Source organism: Drosophila melanogaster, chromosome 2L, assembly GCF_000001215.4.
Source record: "Drosophila melanogaster chromosome 2L".
Taxonomy (NCBI): Eukaryota; Metazoa; Arthropoda; class Insecta; order Diptera; family Drosophilidae; genus Drosophila; species Drosophila melanogaster.
In genome coordinates, this window is record NT_033779.5 from 13,040,549 (window position 1) to 13,062,936 (window position 22,388).

The 22,388-nt window shown below is 40.5% G+C and overlaps 1 protein-coding gene across 4 annotated transcripts in view; it reads right to left on the reverse strand.

The window, feature by feature from the left end:
* CG9932 (uncharacterized protein) overlaps nt 1-19,592 on the reverse strand; it is a 38,273-nt gene extending 18,681 nt beyond the window's left edge. For all 4 annotated transcript variants that reach the window (NM_001273500.2, NM_001259087.3, NM_001273499.1 and 1 more), the window contains exons 1-2: nt 18,669-19,592; nt 9,590-9,631 (exon numbers count right to left, since the gene is read on the reverse strand). The gene's annotated coding sequence lies outside the window, so the exon portion shown is untranslated. The remainder of the gene's footprint in view (nt 1-9,589; nt 9,632-18,668) is intronic.
* Nucleotides 19,593-22,388: the final 2,796 nt, after the last annotated feature.

The window sequence follows — 22,388 nt, forward strand, 5'->3', positions numbered from 1 at the left end:
CTGTCGCCCACGGTTCTTGGTGCACGTTTTTGGTGTTCTTGGGCGGCCAAGTTTATTGTTTGTTGTCGGCACATTAATCATAATTTAACGATTAGCACAAGTTTTGTTTATTAAATATTCTTCGAGCCGTGTCGAGTGGCGAGTGTGGTTAAAATTTATGGAGCAACAGCGACAACGTCGCCGATGCCACGCGTCGATATGCCACAAAACTGTCATAAATTGCAATTATTTTCACTAAAGTAGAGAAACAATTTATGCATCGCTGTTGCTTTAAGCAAATTTATGGTTCACTCTTTAATTATGTCGCAGACGAAGGGCGTGGCAGTGAAATTTACATATTTTGGATAACATTATTGCACAGTCGAATAAGAAATATTTTCAGATATGTAGCGCAGTTCACATCTTGTTTTATGTTCTCGGATAAGAAAAGCGAAATATGCCCATTTTCCCCCTTTTCTGAGAATTTTTCCACCCATCTTGGCTTAGTTTTATTTCGGTTTTTTCTCTGATAAGCGTGATTTTTGTTGCTGTTATTTTTTACTAAAAGGTTTGCTCAGATCAAAGTAAAGTATATGGTTGTGTAATTTCACCTTCTGAATCATTTTGAAAGTGAAACACAAGATCCTCGAATTCTAAGTGTGGTGATTAATAAGTTGCGAATGTTATTTAGTACTTTAACTTAATTGCGATATCACTATATTATTTCTGCATTTTAAATGAAACACACACTACGATCAGCCGATGACACATTTTAAGTGATGACCCACAATCTCTTTTCTCAGACTCGAAGAGAGAAAAACACAGAGTGGAAGAGATAAAAAGACAAATGCAAATTTGAATGGCCGTGTGCTGTGAGATATTTAGCATTTGACATTGGTCTATTTGTTCCAGCCAGGGATTGAGAAGCGATAGAGACAGATAAGGAGTGCGCGGTGTTTACGGGCTGAGACTCCGACACCTCGGCTATCTACTACTATCTGCCTGGTAAGGTCAGCCACTTGGGCCTGTACGAAACTAATTGATAATCAAACAATTGTCCACAGTCGCACATACACTCTCGCTTGTTTATCTGCCTGCAATCGCTAATTAGTTGCATTGTCCGAGACGAGGTCAACGCTGCGTATGCGCAATGTGCAAATATGGCACGGTGATATGGCGCAAAGAATATACGATTCACACATCCACACACTAAACACTGCAATCGCAATGAGAACGCACAAGTTCAAGTTTATTACGCATACGCACCGTTGCCGAATGGTCGAATCGAGAAGAGCGCATAGTGCAGAGCACAGAGAGTACAATTCTAATTCTAATTTATTGATGCCAGTCAATGCCATGGCATGCCTATAAATGTAACTCAAACAGTTTTCAGCGGCTGTATCTGTATCTGTATCTGTAGCCGGCCGTGACAACAATTGTTGTTGCTTTGGCTGCGTTTTAGCAATTTGCAATTGGTTCAAGATCAGCAGCAAAAATCGTTTTGGCTCTGCAGCAGCATTGCGTGCAGAACGCAGGGGCACAGAAGGAAATTCAGGGGACGAAGTGGTGGTTAAACCAATGTTTTGGCCTTGTGACAATTGATTTTCGCAGCCACAAAGAGCGACAACGACAGCAATAACACAGCGATGATTATAAAACCAAAACCAGAGTGAACCACATTGGCATCCACTCTTGTGGTTAAAGCCTGATTCATAATTTATTCTTAGCGGCGAAGGCCTGAATCGCTTTGGAAAATCACAATAACATTAATGACTCAAAATGAAAACAGCATTTAAAGCAAAACGAACACTTTAAATGCTCTCCGATAATAATAGTTTACAAGAACATTTAATAGGATTTCTTATAAATCAATTGATAGCATTTACGTGAATGTAATGGATTCACTAAATTATAATGTAGATGCTTTCATGGAGGGTATCAAAGATCCATGGCAACGTTCCAGTTATTATCAGAGCTGACTTCTTGAGTCATTTGAGTCGCTGTTTGGCATTGCGGTTGCCTTTGGAGCAGCAGCAGCAGCAGCAGCAGCAGCAGCAGAAAATCGCAACAGCAACAGCAGCCGCAGCAGCAGCAACTACTGATGATGAGTGCACAATCGAGGCTGCCAAGTTGCTCAATGCTATCTCATCGCAGCGTGTCTCCTTGCCCGCTCGCCTGCCGTCTCACTCTGGCATCGTGTTGCTATCTCAGTTGCAGCAGCTTTCAGGGTCTCTGGTGCATCTAAATAAACAGAGTCCGTATAGTATATACAAATTCTGTTTTAGTGTGTTATGGTCTGGCATTCGATGACTTTGAGAACTGTATTTGCTGAATGACAGCGCTCGCTTGTTGATACCATTGGAACCTATATAGATTATGGGCACAATATCTGAAATTACTACATAGAAGGCCCACCGATGGGTGGCCAAACACTTGCACTTCGAGTGCCGCACACTGAAAAGTTTGACTTGCCAAGGCTTTTATAACCGAACCTATACGAACACGCACATATACTCGTACATACAGACTCACTATCCATTGGCATGATAAAGTGGGCAATGGCAGGAAGGCACACGTACATCAATTTTCATTTACTTATGAAAATTAATAGCATTTCGCTTAACTTGCGCTCGAGTTTTCCCAGCCAGGAGCAGATTGAGCGGCCTCAAAAGGGGTGTGAGTTTGGGGTGGAGTGGGTGGCTTCTGTGCGTGGCTAGCCATTAATCAGTGAGAGAGAATGTTGCCACAAACAAAATTAAATTGCTGCCTGCAGCTGATGGAAACCGTCCCCCGTTTCCACACACCACACCCTACCCTTTCTCTAGATGCATTTTCTTTATTTTATTGCCACTTTTAATGCGGAATTTTTCGTTTTTTTTTTTAATTTTCCGCTCTTGGCTTGACAATTTCATTAAAATATTATTAATTATTGCATCTCGCAATTAATATAATTCTGCCCACTATCGAATTGCAGTCATAAATATACATTTTGATTGGTTTTTGGACCTGGCAGAGAATTAAATTGGTAATATGAATGCATAAACGTATTAAAGAGAGAGGAAAAAACTGAAAGGATTTTCACGAAATAAAAATATTTCGAGTGGAATTTCTGTTGAGCCCATTAACGTATTGTGTGCGCATATAAAATTGGAAACATATTGAATCAAATTGGATAACAAGCTTAATTTAATAATGCTTTGTCGAAAATAATAGCACATTTGCAGATAAAATGTTGAAAAATATCAAAAACGGTTTTTATTGCAGTCATTTAATTGAAGAGAAAAATGTCAGTGAAGTCTCTTGTTTAATATAAAAGGACACTTTTCCTTTAAACAGTAAAAATATGTTTTATCTGTAATTCGATGTTTTTTTGTACATGGTTGTTTTTGATTTCCCAATTTTATGGCATTAATCAACAATATTTCTCAAGATCCTTCCTCAGGCCCGTTTTCAGTGCCGCAAAAACCTGAAAGTTGCATAACTCTTCCCACTTTTCGAGTGATCGAGCAGAGAGCGAGGTGCAAGCAACATGTTGCAAGGCTGTGCAGTCTTACTTGCCGATCCCCTCATGATCGCCAGATGGTTGGTTGTTGGCCAATGTCAATCAAACACATGTGTGCGCGAACTTGACTTTCAATGCGAGGCGCACAAGGCGAAAGCTGCGCTGCGCCGCTCTGCCGACGTCGACTGTGATCGCCGAGGCGCTGCAGCAGCAGCAGCAGCAGCAACCTTGACCCGGTTCTTGAAACTGCAATGGCAGCAGCAGCAGCAGCGGCAGCGGCAGCAGCAGCAAGCGGCAACAAACATCAGCTGCAGCAGCACTTGTGCAACATTGAGAGAGGCTGGCAAACAGGTTTCGCGTTGTGCCGGCAAATGCAGTGCGACTTTTGAGGGGGGTTGAAGGGGCTGAGGAGGCCGGCTTCGCTGTTTTTTCGTTTTTTTTTTTTGGTTTTCAAACCGCGCGCATGCGCACAATTCGTAATGCGTCAACACGCATTTATTAGCTTGCTAGTTGTACGTGCACGGATAAAAAGTGTTAAAAATAACATCGAGTGAATTACTTTTTTATTTAATGGTGATGTCATAAATGACTTTTTTACCAATAAATGCAAATATAAAATAATAAATTTATCATATTAAATTTCACGTTTATACTATTTTCTACGTTTTCATAAACTTATGGAAAACTTATGCTTTTTATAAATGTAAAATTCATTAAAATGGAACACTCGTATTTTTAAATATTTTGGCAGATATATAAAATTTGTAATAAGAAACGAATTTATTTCTAATAAATAAAATATTTTCTTTTTCAAATTTTGCTTTTTTAAATTTTTTATGACACTAAAATATCGCTCTTTTGGGTTATTGCTGATGTCTCAATGTGGCAATCGGCGATGGTCAACTGGAATTGAAATTGGCTTGCCCACGATGTCCACCGTTCGGCATTGAGTGGCTAAAAAGCGTCGAGTGACGTCAGCCAGTTGTCAGCGTTGTTGCTGTCGTTGTTGTAAGGAGAAGGTCGAGGTTAATTAAGTTGTCTTTGCCAGTGGCAACCTTGTTTGTTCGCAGTTGCAGTCTTGACATTTTGGCTCGAGCAAGTCGCCCCTCTTTGCGTGTAATTCATTATTAATTGTGTCATCTCCTTGCGTTTTACCTGCATTTCCTTCATGCCTCCCGATGCGGCTCCGAATGCATTTTGCTGGTTAATTGCTCTGCAATTTGATTAAAATTAAACTGCATTTGCGGTTCTTCGCCAGTTGGCAGTTGCTCTAAGAGGAATTCTCTACCGATTTTCTTGATTTTCCCCATTTCCACTTCTGTCACGTTGCTGGCAGCATATTTTTTTATTAAATTCCAACTCGCAGACGTGAGTGAGCGAGTTGTCCTTCCCCCCATTTTTTTTTTGCTCCCCCGAGCGACAGCCGTGCAAATTTAGTCACAAATTGGTAAAGTGAGTGCAGTTGAAAGGCGTCAAGTTTTTGCTGAAGGTCCCTATACACACACACACGTGTGTACAAAGGAAATCAATGCCATGGCACCAAATACAAAATTCAAGCGGAATTAAAGGACAAAGCTTAGGTTCCCAGTGTTTGTTTTAATTTAGCAGCGAAAGTTAAGCGAATCATAAAAATTGTGCTTTATATTTTGTTTAAATATAAATACACGCATAGTAAAAAGATGTGTTTTAGAATTCATTTAATGAAATATTCTGGTCAACAGAAACACAGACCAAGCGCATAAGCTTTCTTATCCGAAAAGAAACCAAACAATTATGGAAACTCATTGTCTTTAGATAGTTGTTAAGGAAATCATAGAACCAGACCCAAAGTGAAAAACTTTATCGATGTAGGAATTGATACAAATCAAAGCTTATCGTTGTATTTCTTTATAATTTAATCGCAAATATTTTTTCCCCATTCAACAATTTACGTGGACTCTTCGCTTAATTATTCGATCAAAGCGACCGCTGGCCAAAAATAAACTGGAAAAACCCCACAAAGGAAGCAACAAGTGAACATCAATGCCACCCTTAAAAACCCCCGAAAAGAGCAAAAGGGAAATACCGCAAAGGAAAAAAAAAAACAAACAAACTTTTCCTGCTATTTGCTTAATTAAATGCGCAACGTGAGGGGAAATAGCGAGGGCAGGCGGTCATCAGATAGTACGCAAAGCTCAAAATAATCAACGAAAAATTCCAGGGAACGAAAACGAGCGCAGATAAGTAAGAGTGTATTTGATTACAATACATTAATAAGAAGCGGCGGCAGCCGGCGAAAGGTAAAAAACCATCGAGGATAACGCGGAAAAGCCACGCCAAAGAAAAGTCCTTTTGCGAGAAGCCGCAGCAGAAAATGCCGCAAAAGGGAAAGGTGCAAAAGGTGGAAGGCAAAGTGCCAGAAATCAAGCAATAATAAGGAGCAAAAAGTTAAAGTAAAAAAGATTATTTAATATACACAAAAGAAAGGCTTTAAAAAATATATATTTTCAGTTTTAAAATAAGACATTCCGCTTTTTTAATCAAAATAATAAATATAATAAAAAATATGAGTGTACTCAGTTTCTGAATAACCCATAGTTGGGATTGGATCTTCTCTATATGTAATCAACTGATTTTTCAAAATTATGCTATATATATGATATATGCTTCTGCAAATATATTATTCAGCTTGTTTATTGAGAATCAGATAAGCTATTTTGTAGCAGTGTAAGCATAAAAAAAAAACAATATTTGTGGGAGCCCCAACAGCATCTGCAAGTGAATCATTAAGGCTCCAACTGCGGGTCGGACTAAGCTGTAATTAATGAGCAAGTGGAACATCGTTGAGCCGGGCGCCGAGCAAATTAACTTGAACTGGCGGCCCAGGTGAGTAAAGGGATGAATATGTGGGGTTGGATGGGAGTCGAAGGTTGGGGGTTCAAGTGCAATTAAACCAACGCCGCATTTTGGCTTGTAATCATCTAATTTTTCCCCACCTCTCTTTTTACTGCTGACGCGGGCAAAAGAAAGCGAAAACCACACGAAAATGAATATAAGAGTATATAGAGAAATATCTCTGGCTTGAAGGGGGAAAAGTCCACTTTCCACTTGCGAAAACTTGTTAAGTTTCATGGTATTCCAATGGGGATTTGCTGATGCTGACTTGAATGGTTTGCTTCAGTCAATCAGGGAAGTTAAGATGCATTATAATCGGAGATAAGTTTGATTTCGCCTTGTAATTAAAGGGATTTTATTATCTGAGAAAGGTTTCACTATAACTATAGCTATAGCAATAACTTAATAACTTTCGCAACGTAGTAATACTGTTTACTCGAACTTCTTAATTAAATAGCATCACCTTGCCCATCAGAGTTTAATTAAATGCATACATGAATAGTCTTAAGCCATCTAATTCGATTCCAGGAATGGTTTATTATACCGCTTCGATGAATCGCAATTAATCTGCAGAGAAAATCGATTGAGGGACTGGCTCTCAGGTTTCAGTTCTTGCCCCGGGCCTTTTTACGATCTTACGATTGAGGCTAATCTTACTTTTGATTTCCATGTTTTCCCTTCCTTGTTACCTCTTTTGATTCGCCGCCCCCTCATGACCTTCAGCTGCCACATCCTTATTAAGCTGTATCTGAGTCTTTTGTTGAGAAAGCCTCAAAGTTTTCACGCCCCAACTCCAGTTAATTATTAAGTAGAATACACAAATTTATGGTGAGCACCGAGTTGAAGGTAACATATCCCCCGGCCACGCCCATCCGCCCCTCTTTGAGTGTTTGTTGTGTGCGTTGAGGTGTAAACGTGCGGATTAAGTGTCTCAGTGTCTGCTCCCGGCCTAGAAGATGTATATCATTGGGGTTTCGAGATGGAGGCGTGGCGGAAAATACATCCCCAGTTTTTCCTCTTCTTTAACCACACGAAATTTCCGCTTCGTCCTTAACTTTACTAATTTTTGTTGCTGTTGTTTTGGGTTTCCTGCTCCTCAAGGTGAGCAGTGAAAAATTGATGAGATTTTGTTTGCTTTGGTTTTGAAGCTAAAGTTTGTCGACACTTGAACTTTTCCATCCTGCTGTTGGAGAGGATTTTGAAAAGGAATTTCCGCTCAAAGGGCAAGGTGAGCAGAGAAATACGGAAAGAGTTTTCTATTTAGATAGTTCAATTGGCGTGCCAAAAGCCGAACAGAAAAAAGGCTGTCTAAAACGGAAGAGCCGGAAAAGAAAAACTGTCGTAAGAATGGCGCAGTGATGGTACAGTAATAGCCAAGATAATAGATAATAAATGTATAAAATACATAATTGAAGCATAGTCGCTTTAAGTGTATCACAGCAATAAAATACATTTCTCCTTCCTTAAATTATGACTATAAAAAGTTATGCACATAAAGCATTTTTGATTTAGTATAATCCTATTTCGCTGAAGGTCGCATTAGAGCTATTATCTGTATTGCAGTTGTATATGCTCGCATTCATTCATATTCATGTTGGAGCTCCAAGCAAAATAAAAAAATAAAGAAAAATTCTGGGCATGAATTTATAACGAGTCTGCCTAAGCCATATTGATTGAGGCTGGGAAATAAAGTGACATGCCGTAAGAAAGGGATCGAATGAAGGGGAAATGGACGGGGAAAACTGAGACAGAATTGACTGAGCACTTGGAAATTGCCAGCATTTCTCCAACATTTCTCCCGGGCGCAGCAAAGTATGCAAGGAAAGGGAAATAAACGACAGTCGCATGCAGGAAATCAAACTTCACTTTTGATTGAGTTTCGTTTGGAACTCGCTTCATAACCATAAGCCGATTTGCGGTCTCTTTAGAACTTTGTCTTTCTTTTAGTTGCTTTCCATGCTTTTAATTGAATTTTTTCCAAACTTGATCTGGATTTTCCTTGACCAAAATTTGAACTAAAGTTACTTAACGGGTTAAAGGGACAATCGCTATGCCAAGGATATTTCTATATAACGGCGCACACACAAATGAATATCAATGAACCGTCATAAAAGCAGCATCCGGTGCGAGCGAGAGAGCAACTGCCAATGACAAGACTGACACGTAGGCAAACATTCGAGCACCCAACAAAAACAACAACAGATGCAGACAAACACACACCAACACAACAGGCTCAAACATACACAGGCGACGATTCACAGGCACGTAAGATTTACACTTGACAGGAACTCATGGGCGTGGTAGGGCATGGTATTTAAGAGGGGGTACATTTTGTAATGTAAATAAATATTATCTTAAGAAATTTCTAATAACAAATCTGAGAGAAAGCCTTTTGTAGAGTTTAAGCCCAAAGAGTTACGCTACCCAGGTGTCGCATTAAGCTTTGACATCTTTTGCCCCGAAAAGGTCAGCTTGTCTAATCCCAGTGAAACCTTATGACCCCCCTTTTCTACGCTCCTCTCTCGGGTTCCTATGACAAGCACGCTCGGGTCACTTTTGCCCTGCCAATGACATGTGATTTCAACTAATGACAGCTTTTCGGGGCGTTTGTCATCGCAACAACAGCAGCCATGGAAAGTCGGAACCCAAACCAGATTTCGACCCATAACAGACTGAGAGGCAGACTGACAATAACAAGCTTAAAATTTAATGAAATTTTCATGTGCTGGGCAGAATTTCCCTTCGAGCCCATAATAATCCAATGTGAGTGTGCCGGCCCGTCACACATGGCGTAGGATTAATGTGGTAGGGTAGAGCAGAAAAAAGGTTCCTAGAAAGTTGAGCCTGTCAATTAGTTGAACTTTTGCCGTCAGATATTCAAAAGAAAAACTGTTAAATTGCTTAACCGACACTCTCATAGATGGAAAAGCACAGACAAACATGTTTTATTTTATTTGCTTTGAAAATTGCCAGCATCTGCATTTGAATGGGGCGCCATTTTCTTGCTTTAGTAACGGCTGAGTTCTCGTTATTTTCCCTTCCATTTTGCGTCCTTGTGGTGTCAATATGTATTTTTGATTAGCTTCAATTTCATGCGTTTTTGGGTCATGCCTTTTGGCAGCCACCCAACGAACCCCAATAAAAACTTTGAATTTGCATATGCAATAAATTTTTAATGAGCCTTAATGCAGAGCATACCCCACATGTATTTGGGGCACGTAATTTTCCACTTACCGATATGTGTAAAGGAGTGTTCCTCGCCTTTGAACATGTCAACTGCAAAGAGAGTAAGGGAGTATATGGTAAGTATGAATGGTAAATAGGAGAATATTGTATACTATCCATAATATTCAAATAGATTCATAACATTTTGTAGCTTGCATATTTATTTCTTCTTCCATCATGTTTGTGCCATATGAAAGCACAGGCTTGAAATGAAAATGTTCTAAACACTTAGTGCCAATGGCCCAGATATCGTTTGCTCACTGATGCATTAAGTGATGCACTTCACACCACATTCACACAAGCTCCTCAAACACTCACACACACAAGCGCGCGAATTTTCCGACACCCTCTTATTGGAACTTTCATCGTTGACAAGCGCTTCCCTTTTGACCCTAAACGCAGGCGCAATTGGTCGCTTGACTGATTGATTGATTGACTGATGGATGGTGGGCGAAATGGTTGATTGGATGCATCAATTCGAAATTGAGATTTAGTTGTCAAGTGGGTCGTGCACTTTCACATTGACACATTATGATGCCGGACAACATCGTAAGTAGCATACAGTTTTGGGCTAAGAATAGCATGTATTTCAGTAGATGTGATTGTTATCTAACTTAAAATTGGAGAAAATACCAACGTTGTTCCTTTTTTGTTTTGGTCAGGAATTCAAGGCAACAAATGCGGCCTCAAATGTGACCTTTTGTTTGGCTCCCCGCCACAAAGTATTATCCTCACACTCGCTCTCTTCAGCCGACGTTCCCATTCTCCCTTTTAATGTTAATGGCTTGTCTTGGCATACAATTGGCTGCTGTTGTTTCGTTGGTTTCCCTCCCACAATGTTGGCCTAATTAGCAGTTCAAAGAGAACGGCCATTTGCCACAGTCACAGTCGCAGTCACACTTCCACACTCACACACACACACAGACAACCACCGCTCACATGAGCATTAAGGATAAGCCAAATGTTGGCTTGCATTTATCACGCATACGCCGTGCTAGCCAAAAAACCACTTTGTGTGGGAAGAGACGGAAAGTGGCAAAGAAATGGTGGCGGTGCGACTAAAAATGTAATTTTGGCATTAGGCGAGCTTGGCAAACATAAAATTACCTTGATTAGAAACTCAAATGTGGCTCATGCCGAATAAACGAGAGAAGAGGGAGATATGTGTGCCATGGGGATCTGGCGATTGCCACGTGGCCATATACATATATCAGCACCGACCTAAGCCTAAAACGACTTTGGCCCGCGCCAGAAACACCCCCTCTGCTTTTGGGCCAACCTCAAGCCCATATATCAATGTGCACCTGCGCCAAAAGGGGCTGCGGGGCAATGGGAATAAAGCCAGGACCAAATGATGCTGCCTTGGGTGTTGGCCGCCATCTGAGGAATGGCTGAGGTTTTGTGTGCTGTGGAATGGGGGTGGGTGTAGAAATGTGGGTGGCGGAGTAGCCCAGTGGGTGGGAATGTTCTGCGGTGTGAATACCCACATTCATGCATCGCCTGTTACCTTGAGGCGCAATAAAAACCAAGCGTCACACATAAAAAAAGCTGAGAGACGATGATAAAGAAAGCCTGTTAAAAGTCGACATGAAAATGCACTATTGGCCATTAAAATATATGTGAAAATATATGAAAATATATCAATAACTTTATATTAATGCATACATACATTTAATATATACATTTTTATGAAACATTAAACTTTTGTTTATATGTACTGCTTTTAATCACTTTAACATGCAGACAGACATTGAAAATCAACCAAATATTTCATAACCTGACTGAAGGATACTTGGAGGACACCTAGGTGAAAATTGTGCAAACTGCCGAGGCATGTCGTCAACTTCCCTGCCCCCACCTCGTCATCATTCCGTATCAATTACATAACATATGCGTCTGTGTGTGTGCGTTAGCGTTTAGTTTTTATGTTTAGCCATAACAAACACCGAAATGGTAAGGGGAAAGGTGGACTGTTTGTGTGGACGAGTCCTGCAGACACAAGGCTAATCAACAAAATTGCTGCTGCCTTTTAGGCGGCCAGCATATGGCTGGCATAACCTCAGCTAAACCCTCTGTTCGGCACTTCAAGCTTTGATTAGAGGGCGTGGCATGATTGATGAACCATTGAATGACCCCAAGGGTACTGCAGTAAATCCCTCCACTTGTCCACGACTTTGTTTCGTGCCGGAAAACTTTGAATGAAATGAGTGTTATAAAGTTTTGTGCCACCCCTTAATCTCTTTTCGCAACATTGAAAAAATTTGCAATGCAGCATGAAAAGTGGCACAAAAGCCCTGACGGTAAAGTTTTTTATTCGTTACTCTTTTTTCAACAGCAGCTAAAAATTAAAATGAAGCTAAGCAGCAGCTGCAGCAGTTTGCATAGCCGGGATTCTATCGCCATTCGGGAATGGCATTAACAAACTTTCAGGTCAGTTAAAAGGTAAAGTTGCCAGCACCCAAGGTGAGTGAATCAAACAAAAGGATTTCAGCCAACTGAAGCTTTCTTTTATTCACTCGATTTTTGGTGAGGTTTATTTACTGTCCATTTAAAAGTTAAAAGATAAGAACTGAATCAACAAAATTCGCAGTTTATTGCTAAGTTTCGTACGGATCTAAAGTAAGAAACATTTTTGGAACTCATTAGTAACTCGTTCTTAAATTTAAATCCTTTTGTTTATTTTTCTCGGTTTTATGGCCCAACCTGCGAGCCTTCAAGAGCCTATATGCAGATCAAACATATGTTCTTATTGAAGGGCACTTTCAATACAAGCCAAAAGCTCTCGACAGCGCCAATCAACATCGCTATGTGCCAGCAAACAAAGCACTTGAAGGGCTCGAAATTCGCTTGGCTTTGTCATTAGGCGACAAGTCGAAAGGACATACTTGAGCGAGTATAGGCGTACTTTCTGAATAGATGTGAAACCATATTCAAAACACGCAACACTTGTCAGCGGCAGGCGTCGGCAATCATTCAACATGAACACTCAACCGGGGAAAACAATGAACTGCACAGAAAAAAATACAGCTATCAAATTCATATATTATGTCAAATATTTTTATGGGAAAAAATGTATTATTTTTATTTTCTTCATTAAATTTGCTAATGTTAACCCTTTTTTTAACCCATTCACTTCCCAACTATGAATACCTAGTCCCGAATGATTGTTCACTTCTGTGTGCCAATGATTTCAAGTGAGATGATTTTTTTAGTCCTTGGCTTTGAGCTCAGCATTTTTTCTCCTTTTCCTGGGCTGTCATCATTAAAGCATCCCCCATCGCATCGTTTCCCTTTGTTGCTCCTGTTGCTTACGACTTTCAGTTGCCGCTCGAAGGCATTTGGCACATGATTTTAGTCCTGCGAGCAGTTAACAGCAGTCCTTAACACTCATTCCACGACCAATATATTTCTGTGTGCACGTTTACGCCTTAACACCTGCAATGACTTTGTTGACAGCTGAGTGGGTTGAAGGTTGAAGCCAAGGAGGGAATTAGGGCGGAGCAGCTTATTATTATATGTGTCATTTTATGAAAAGATCTTCGGTTCTTGTTGGTTCAGTTGATATACATAAGTATTAATTTAAACTATTAGTATATGATAGAAGAAGAAATTGTATTTAATTTAATCAAACCATTTTCCAAGCAGATATTCATTATTCATCATTTCATTCGATTTCAAATATGCCGCCTGGGCATTTGTGTTGCCTACTTGTGAGCGCAATTGGGGTACAAAGGCAAACAATTGTTTGGAGGTCGACTCTCAATTGCCAGGACTAAGCCCACAGAGTCTGTTTGTATTGGTGTTCCTTTGTTTGTTTTATTGGCTTGCACTTCACTTAATTGAATCAGTGTGATTGACATGTCTTCTCTGCATACATATACATGTACGAATATATATGGATTGGCATCGATTGGAGGAGAATTTGTATGCTCAGAGATGATCTCTGGCCAGCTTTGGTCTGAATGTGCGAGTGCAGGGGTGTCCTTTAGTGCACCATTCACAATGTTCATCAATTATCAACTAAGAAGGACCCGGCGAGAGAGAGACCAGAGCACAAACAGAAAAAGCAATAAATCTAAACAAAAGGCCTACCGGGCCAAAGCGAATGATATGGGAGGCCAGCAAGGACGTGGCCATAGATTATGCCCATGTATTCAGCAGCTAGAAAGTCTTGTTTATGACCACCTTTACCCCCGTTGCCAGTTTCCCTCTGGACAAAGCAGGGACCAAAGGCCAATGTGAATTGGCTCCAGATTTTTGGTTCATTGCCTGTTGGGGCTATATAGCACACCATACATATGGAGCAGCTTGCTTTTGGTGTATATGACTAAGAAATCTCTGATTTTTGCAATGTTTCTCCTCCGTTCGAAATTGGTTCAGGCAAAAGGCGAAAAGTTAGACCAACTAACCGGCAGGCACAAACTACAAGCTGGCACTTTTTCAGGCGCTCAAAAAGGCAATATTCCGGGAAGTTTGGGTGAAAAGTGGCAGTGTTGAAGCCTTGTACAAATACAATTTAAGTAAAACAAGCTTGGCAACAAAGTTTGTGCAGTGGAAAATGTTCACTTCCCTTACTTCACTTTTTTTCTGCTGCTTTTTTTTCTGCTCGCTCTGCAGTTTTGCCTTTAGATGCAGTCACATGTGTGTGTTGGTACAAATAGGGCTGAAGAAAGGGTGGAAAAGCCAGGAAAACGCGGGATGGAGTGTGAAGAGAGGCGGTAAAAGAAGAAGTGAAAGGACGGATCAAAACGAGTAAAAAGCCTGAAGGACAAAAGCGCAGAAGAAAAGCGCTTGCCAAGGAAAACTCATTGATTGCAACACGCAGACAAGAGAGAAGGACACCGAGATGATGGGGCAAAAAGGGGGCGGCCAAATGTGGGCGTGAGTGGGCGCTCAAAGGCGTTCACATGGCAAACATAAGTCGCACACTCAAATCAATAGCTTTGACAGCTTGGCATTGTTTGAAAAACGAACCGAAAGAGTCAAGCCAAGAAAGGAAGGTTGATCGAATAAGAGATACACAAGTGCAGGGGCGTGGTGGCGGGCTTTTCCAAAAGGGGTGAGAGACCGTGCTGCCCCTGTGTGTGTGCCAATTGCATTCATTTGACTTGACTTGGCTGCCAATTGTCTCGTTGCAATGGAAAATTTCTGCCAGACGTCATTGAAAAATCGAAAACACACATAAAACTAACAAACCAAATGGATAGAAAATCGAAATTCGAATGCAAAAGAGCTTCTCTCAATTTGTGAATATTTGAAATCATTGTATATATGAGATTTTCTGGTTCGATTGAAAGGAGGTAGAACACAAAGCTTGGATTTCAAAGATTTTTTCTTAATTTCTGTGTGTGCTTAAATGTTGTTATATTTTTGGAAAATGTTGCCACCGGCACGTGCTATTTCTGCACAATTTCCTCGCATCTGGCAAAGGAAAAATAAATAAATAGCATTAAGCAGATGAGTAATGCAAAATTAAAGAGACAGCAGGCAATGAGAGCAAATCGGCAGAGAAAAGAGAAAAAAACAAATTGTTCAAGGATTGCAAATTGCAATTACAAAAGGCAGCAACAAAAATCTGCCAAAGCTGCCAGACGAGCCAGCAACAATAACAACAACAGCCATCACATCAACAATGAAATGGCAAAGTAAAAAGATAAAAACTACCTTGGCCCAGTATTGAAAGCGCCTATAAAACTCATCGCCCCAGTGTGTGGGTGTGTCTTATACGTTGATACTATACTCGTATCCGAGCATATAGTAGATATAGATACTTGTGCAGGGACCAACTGATTCTGCTTCTGCCACTGCAGCAGCAACAACACCAATAACCAGTCAGAATAAATGTCGTTGCACACCATCGAACCACCCCGCTTCACCCCTACCACATAGCAAAGTGCATTGAAGACGTGACCAAGTCGCCAAGAAAACACACAACCAAGACAACTTTCGTTTCATTTCATTTAAGTTTCAGTGCAACGTGGCGTATGGTTATTATGGTTCTGTTTGTTACACTGAGAAAAACTAGCGCATAGTTGGGCGTTCATTGGGGAGAAAGTGATATATCTAAAGAAGACATGAAAGTTAAGTGATAGTCACCCATTGAAGGAGACTAATAGATGTTGGTTGTACTTTTTTTTTAAATATTCTAATAGTTCAAAAACTTTTTACGGTGTTGCGAGCATAAAACTGAAGAGTTTTGAACATGAGCAGAAGGACGGTTGATCAGGGGTGTTCAACAGTCTTATCAGTGACAAAGTTTGCCCAAGTCAAGCACTCGACATATTTGTCGACCAAAGATTGGAGGAGGCACCAACCAGTAGATGGCACAGAAAAAGTGCAAACAAAAAATATATAAAAAAAAAGAGATGGAAAATAAGGGAAAACCTGGCCAACCTCAATGCTGTCGCTGCAGCCTGATAAGACACACATACTGTGCAAATTGGCCAAGTCATAAAGGCGAACTCAATTTGCTGTTGATCACGTTCCTTTTTAGCCATTTCCCGCAGACCAACTAGTGCAACAATGGAAATCTTTTTATTACCAAAAGAAGTGGGCCAGCCAAATAGAAGAGTACAGCTAAAAGAAATACAATTAAAATTATTTATTAGCCAGCCGACAACAGAAATTGGCCGAGAAGGGATGATTGGGAGGCTGAAATTTTGGACGATGGGCTGAGCAGCGAGAACTGGCGCACATTTGGCCATGTCTTTTTGGCCAGTTGCCAACCATAACAGAGCGGCAGTGGCAGCAGCAACAATGCGACCAAGTTTTGGTACGCCCATTCTGTTGCCTTTTTGGCTTCTTGGTCTAGAGCTTATTTATGTGCGTTGGCTGCAAAATATGGCGCAGAAAATATTTTCCTCTATTGCCAGCTTTTCATTTTCCATTTTTTTTTTGTATTTTTGCAGCAGCAGCCAGCAGCATCTTGTATATTTTTTTCTGGCTTATTTACTGCACAAGTAGCCAAAGCTAATTGGGTGGCCATCGAGGGGGTGGCGCGGCCAGAGTGTAATGCATTCTGCATTCTTAACAATGTTTATGGAAGGAAAATATTTGTTGACTATTGCCTGACATGGAGTGGCAGTTCTTCAAAGGCTGTAGCTGTCGCCATTGGACCGCAATTTTCGCCAATAAATCCGTCAGCCTAGCCAATTAAATAATAATAAATGATTATTATATTAACTTTTGTACTAACTTTGTAACATTCCTTGGATGATATTTTAATATACCTTGAAGAATTTCATATATGAGCCATGCATTCGTCACCATCCAATCTGGGAATCTCTCGTGTTGCTGGACAACTTAAAATGCAATGTAATCACATTGGCTGTGGCTTCGGTTTCTTCGGCAGCTCAGCCTCAGCCATTCTTATCAGCAGAAAAGAAACAAGAAGCCCGAAGAACGCTGAACGAAGAACGAAGAATGTTGAGCCAAAAAGTTTCAGCAAGCAGTGATAAGTTAAGTCACTGAACTCGATCTCCACAGAAGCAAGCGGTTCTTATCAGGAGCGCGCATTATTTGCTTTACCCAATAATTTTCGGGGCACTGCCTCTAAAATAATTGCCAAAAATGCTATGGTTAGGGAAGCGAAAGTGAAAGATTGATTGACAAATCGTGGGAACGATATACAGATGTGTATCTAAGAAGGAAGGGCATCGCAGGACAAGAGTAGGGTTCAATTACCTGGCGGCGCGAAGGTAAACGAGCCAGATAATAGATTCGGCGATGTGAATAAACTCATTTCTCTGCTGCACTCGCATCACATCATTTGCCCTGATGTATTACCTCTCCCAAAAACAGATTTGCTAATTAAATGCCAGCCATATATAAGGCGTATTTCCAACCAAAAATTAATTAAGGAATTGTCACATCAATCAGACTGCAAATTATGGCTCTCGTCTTTCTTTTCTTCTCCTTGTGCACAAGAATTTTTAAATAAACAAATAAAATGCAGAAAATAGATTTATGCCCGTGTGCAGCAAAATTTATGACAGATGTAAAAAATGTCCCTCGTTCTATAATATCTTTTCTTCCACAGTTTTATGTGTGACGTTGATTCCGGTGGCAGAAGTGGGATTTGCCATCCGAGAATTGAGAACTGAGACTGACCAGCTGCCCGGTGGCCATATTCATGGCCCTGACTGACACTTTCACTTATAAGGAAATTGTAAAAAAAAAATACAGCGAAAATGTGGGAGTGCAGAAAACACTTGCGTTGATAATGAGAAAAGTTTTGTCTTTTTGTTCTGCCTACACTTGTTGTTCTTTCTCGCAATGCTTTCTTTTGTTTGGACGATGATCCTTGGTCTGGTAATGAGATATGCACTTGGCGACTTTTGTTTACAGTGCTTCGTCTTATTTCTTTGTAAAGGGAGGGGGGCTGATATATTATTCTTTGTAAAGATCTCGCACTTGGCGGTGTCCAGGTGTTGTGGTCTGTTCGAAATGGATTCGTTTTCTTGGGAAAGTCTGCTGGGCTTTTTCAATTACCCAACCACCAGCTGGCTATGTTTATTCCAATTAAAATCAGTTGACCAGGTTTTTTCAAACAAGTCTGATTCTAAAACCTTATGGGCTTATGTTCTAGTTGACTTACAGACAATTCTTTGTAATATGACATTTTGGGATTTTTCCAGAAAATGACGTCAAAACAATACACTGAATTTTTGTTTACTTATCACTCAACGACCTCAATCTAATCTAAAATAATTTAAAATAAATGAGAAACAAACAAAAATTATATTTTTAATTTTATGAATAAATGTTGACCACTTTGAACATTAAACATCGACCTGCATACACTTACGTTCCAAAACATTCAATTTCACTGACTTAATTTTTACTCAATATTTCAATATTTTTACTTAATATTGTGTAAAGAAGCAAACGCCAATATTTCTTGTTTGCACTTTTCTCATGGCCTTTTGCTTGTTCACAAGCGTATTCTTACATTGGCCAACCTGTCGTATGCTTAACGACGTGTGCATAATATAAATATTTTGCGACGGCAATAAATGGTTTTCTTTATGTCAGCTACAATCTATTACTCAACAATCACAGAGATCACAAACATTAGTTGTTTACCAACCTTTTGTGAAATTATTTCCTTATGCCCTCCAGATCGATCGGCAACGAATAATATGTATATTTAAATATATATCAAATTCACTAGCACGGATATCCAAAATGCTGCTGAAGTATTCCAAAATGCAAAGTTTACGGAGTATCCAAGACTTAATTTATTTTAACACTTTAATGCGGAACTAATGGATTCCGCCTCTTGTACTTCTGTTTATTTTGTATTCCAAAAAAACGAAAATCTGTATAAAATGCACGAAATGTGAGTAGAATACGCTTCTCTCGTTTCGTCGGTTGTTTATGTTTTGGCAGAGATTTATAAATATTTTTGCACTACACTTTGACACTTTGCTTTTCCAGATTGAATATACAATTCAACAAAATGCAGTTTTGTGTTGAGTTGGGCAGCAAAATAATCCCATTTGCTACTTCTTTGTTGCGGTTTTGTATTTGTTGCTATATTTTTAGAACACGCACTTTTTCGAAGTGAAATTCTTGTTTTATTTGTTTTTTTTTTGGCACTTTCGAGTTTTTACCCTTTTGGTTTTCGGTTTATTTCTGTTTTGGCGGCATCACTTTTTTGTATGTTGCCGTCTATTTTAAGCAGTAGAAATATTCTGCGGTCAGCGATTTAAAAATAACAATAGCTCCACGAGCAGGAAAATCGAATGCACTTCTTGCTTCACTGGGATTTTGTTTTCTATTTATTTGGCTTGAAGAATTGGAATATTGATTTCCAGTCGCAGAGATGAATTAGTGTTGTTTTGATTTGACTTTGATTGGGGCTGTTTCTTATTTGTGCTGGCGTTTCCACTCAAAGAACGCGATTGTGCTTCAGTTTAGCGATTTCGGAAGCGAGCTTCTTCGGCTGCTCAAGAGTCCACGTTTAACCGCTGCGGCGTTCCACTCACTTCGATGAACATCTTGTAACTATTTTCAAAAAGCGCACGAACGCAGCTGCAGAGCGACAGCCAACCAACCAGCCAACGCCAACCAGTCGGTGGCACAAACCATAAGAACCGAACCAGAGAGCCGAGCGGAGCGGACAAGAGAGCTCCACGCTTAAGAGAGCGAAGAAGAAGCGAAGGGGAGCAGGAGCATCCGCGGTTGCTGCTGCTGGTGCTGTTGTGTTGAAGAATGTTGAAGAACGCAGATGCTCTGCTGTAACACTGCCGAAGCGAAAGCCGAGCGCCAGCCGAAGTCGCACGAACAACTGGTTGGTGGGGGGCATGCGAAAGAGACAGTCCGAGAGCGCGAGAGCAAGCGAACGAGGAAAGAGCGCCAAGCCAAGCCCCACAGTGCAGTTTCCAAACAGCACCACCACCTCCCAACCGCACACCCAACAGCTCACCGCTCTGCTAACCGCCCACTGTTAGCCGCTCTGTTAGCACCGGCCGTTTGTTGTTCTTGCCTGATAGAAGCCATATGTTCGCAAATTTCATGGCTAAATGCCCAATCTAATTGCCCAAAGAAGCCACAGAATAGCATCACAGCCCCAACCACTTTCCCCTTTATCGGGAATGAAAGAACATTGCATACTCGGAAAATCGCCCTTTTTTTTACTATATGAATTGTTTTGATAATAACGCTTTAAAAATTCCCAAAATCCTGATTCAGTATGTGTAACAAGTAAAAACATGGCTATGAATCAGTCAGATGTCGGAATTTTCCAATTCTAATTCAATCAAAATTTATATTTATGTTTTTATTATTGTTTTTTAGAACAATTAGACGTGGTGGGTAGGACTGGAACTTATTAAACGAATCACTGCTAGAGCTCCCCACCGTCCAATCAAAACTTGGTTGTTTTCCAAGTTTAATTTACGGATAAGTCTCGCAAAGTTTGCCATTTGCTTGGGCCCGATTGTTTCTTCCCGGTCATTAAAGTCACTGAAAGTATTAACCGAACAACACAAATAACTATGAACGGACAACAATGAGGCTTAAGCACAATAAGCGCTTATTAAATGCCCTGAATGCGAATCAAGTTTCAGCTAAATGGAAAGTGCCAGTCGAGGACGCGGGAAAAGTAGCGGTAAAAACAATGAAATAGCCATGGCCGGAAATTCAGGCAACGGAAGTTGAAGAAAAGAAGAAGAAGAAGTTGCGCAAGATGGGAATGGCGATGGGCTGCTGCCAATGCCACTTGGGAGCCTCAGTCACCCGCAAGACAGTTTCTAGTCGCCACCCCCTCGGTGTTGTCCCCTTCTCCCCAAACAATGATGGCCATCTGCTACTCAATGAGGTTTCCTTAACCAGGCTCTCTCTTTGGACTCCTTTTGTTTAAAATTTCCAGCATTATAACTTTGCGGAAATATTTTTTAGTTTTAAAAGAAATTCTTTTTATTTTGCCAAACAGTCAAGTTCACTGCAAGCTAATAATCCTTATTCATATTAAAAACCATAGACTTATAAAATCAATACCAAGACACCAATGTGAATTCTTTGGAAATGTCAAACTTAAATATTTAAGTGCATCCAGCTTCAATCTTATTATTAGGCATTGTGTGGATAATATTGTGAATATCCTAGCAAAAAAGAAGTTGGTCTTTAAATATGCATCCTGGCTTAAAACTTTCATCCGCCTGCTTGTCTTTCGTTTTTGCTTTCACATCCTTTTGGCCCATATCCTGACTCAACCCGTTTCAAGCATCTTTTTGCTCGTTTTACCATTTCTCCCTCGAGTTCTCCTTAAACTCAACAGTCATCCGAAAATTTTGCATGCCTTGGCAGAAACAAAGCGAGCGCAAAATATTCTGCCGCCTGGGAATTGAAATGGCTAAAACAAGTGGAGGACAGGACACAGAAGCGGATGCTCTCCGGTCCGATTGAATTTCATGCGAAATGCTTTCGTATCAGGCGCAAGGATAAAGGATACAAGATGCCACACGAAATTTGCCAAGAATCAGCACGAACACAGACTGCAGTCGAAGGAATTCTAAATATCAAAAATAATATTCTAAGGCATAAATCAAGGCGAACCAATACGTCCCGCTCCTCCCGATTTGATAAATGACCGCCTCGGCACTTAGCACGTGCTCTCAGTCAGTCCTCGGAGTCAGTCACTCAGCTTGTCCAGGCACAAGGACATATATGTATACACGGGGACCCTTGCAAATGTTATTTATGAGGCTATGGGCGAATGCAATTTGTTGTGGTCAACAAATCGCTACACACGAAACTCTGTTTTGTGGCCAAAAATGAGCAAGATCATTAGAGAGTCGGAAGATGGGGATGGGTACCAAAGGTTTATTAGTCACTTCCAAGGAATGCGAATCCCAAATCCCGAGTGGCGTTGGCGATGGCGAAGGCACCAACGAAAAGGTGAAGGCGAGGCTCCAAATATCAAAAACTCTGCGCTAAAAGCAGCCAAAGAAACGAGCTTAAGCCAAATGGCGTTAATCCATGAATTATTGCCTAAAAGCATGCCAAAGCGCATTAAAGTCGAGGGGTGACAATGACATCGAGGTGCTGTGGAGGCGAAGAGGACTCCCCCTGAACGGAAAGGTGAGCGGATCAGGCAGGTAGCCAAAGGACAAGCCAACAACAAGATATCAATTGAGCATTAGAGAGTCTCGAGAAGTGGGATACTCTCTATAATAAACACCTTTTTTTATGTAAAAGGAAGAGGGTAGATTTTAATAATATAAATTTTAAAAAGCTCAAGTCTGGTAAATGCTAGATCCATTAATATAATATCGAGCTGAACTATGAAACGAAAGCATTTGAA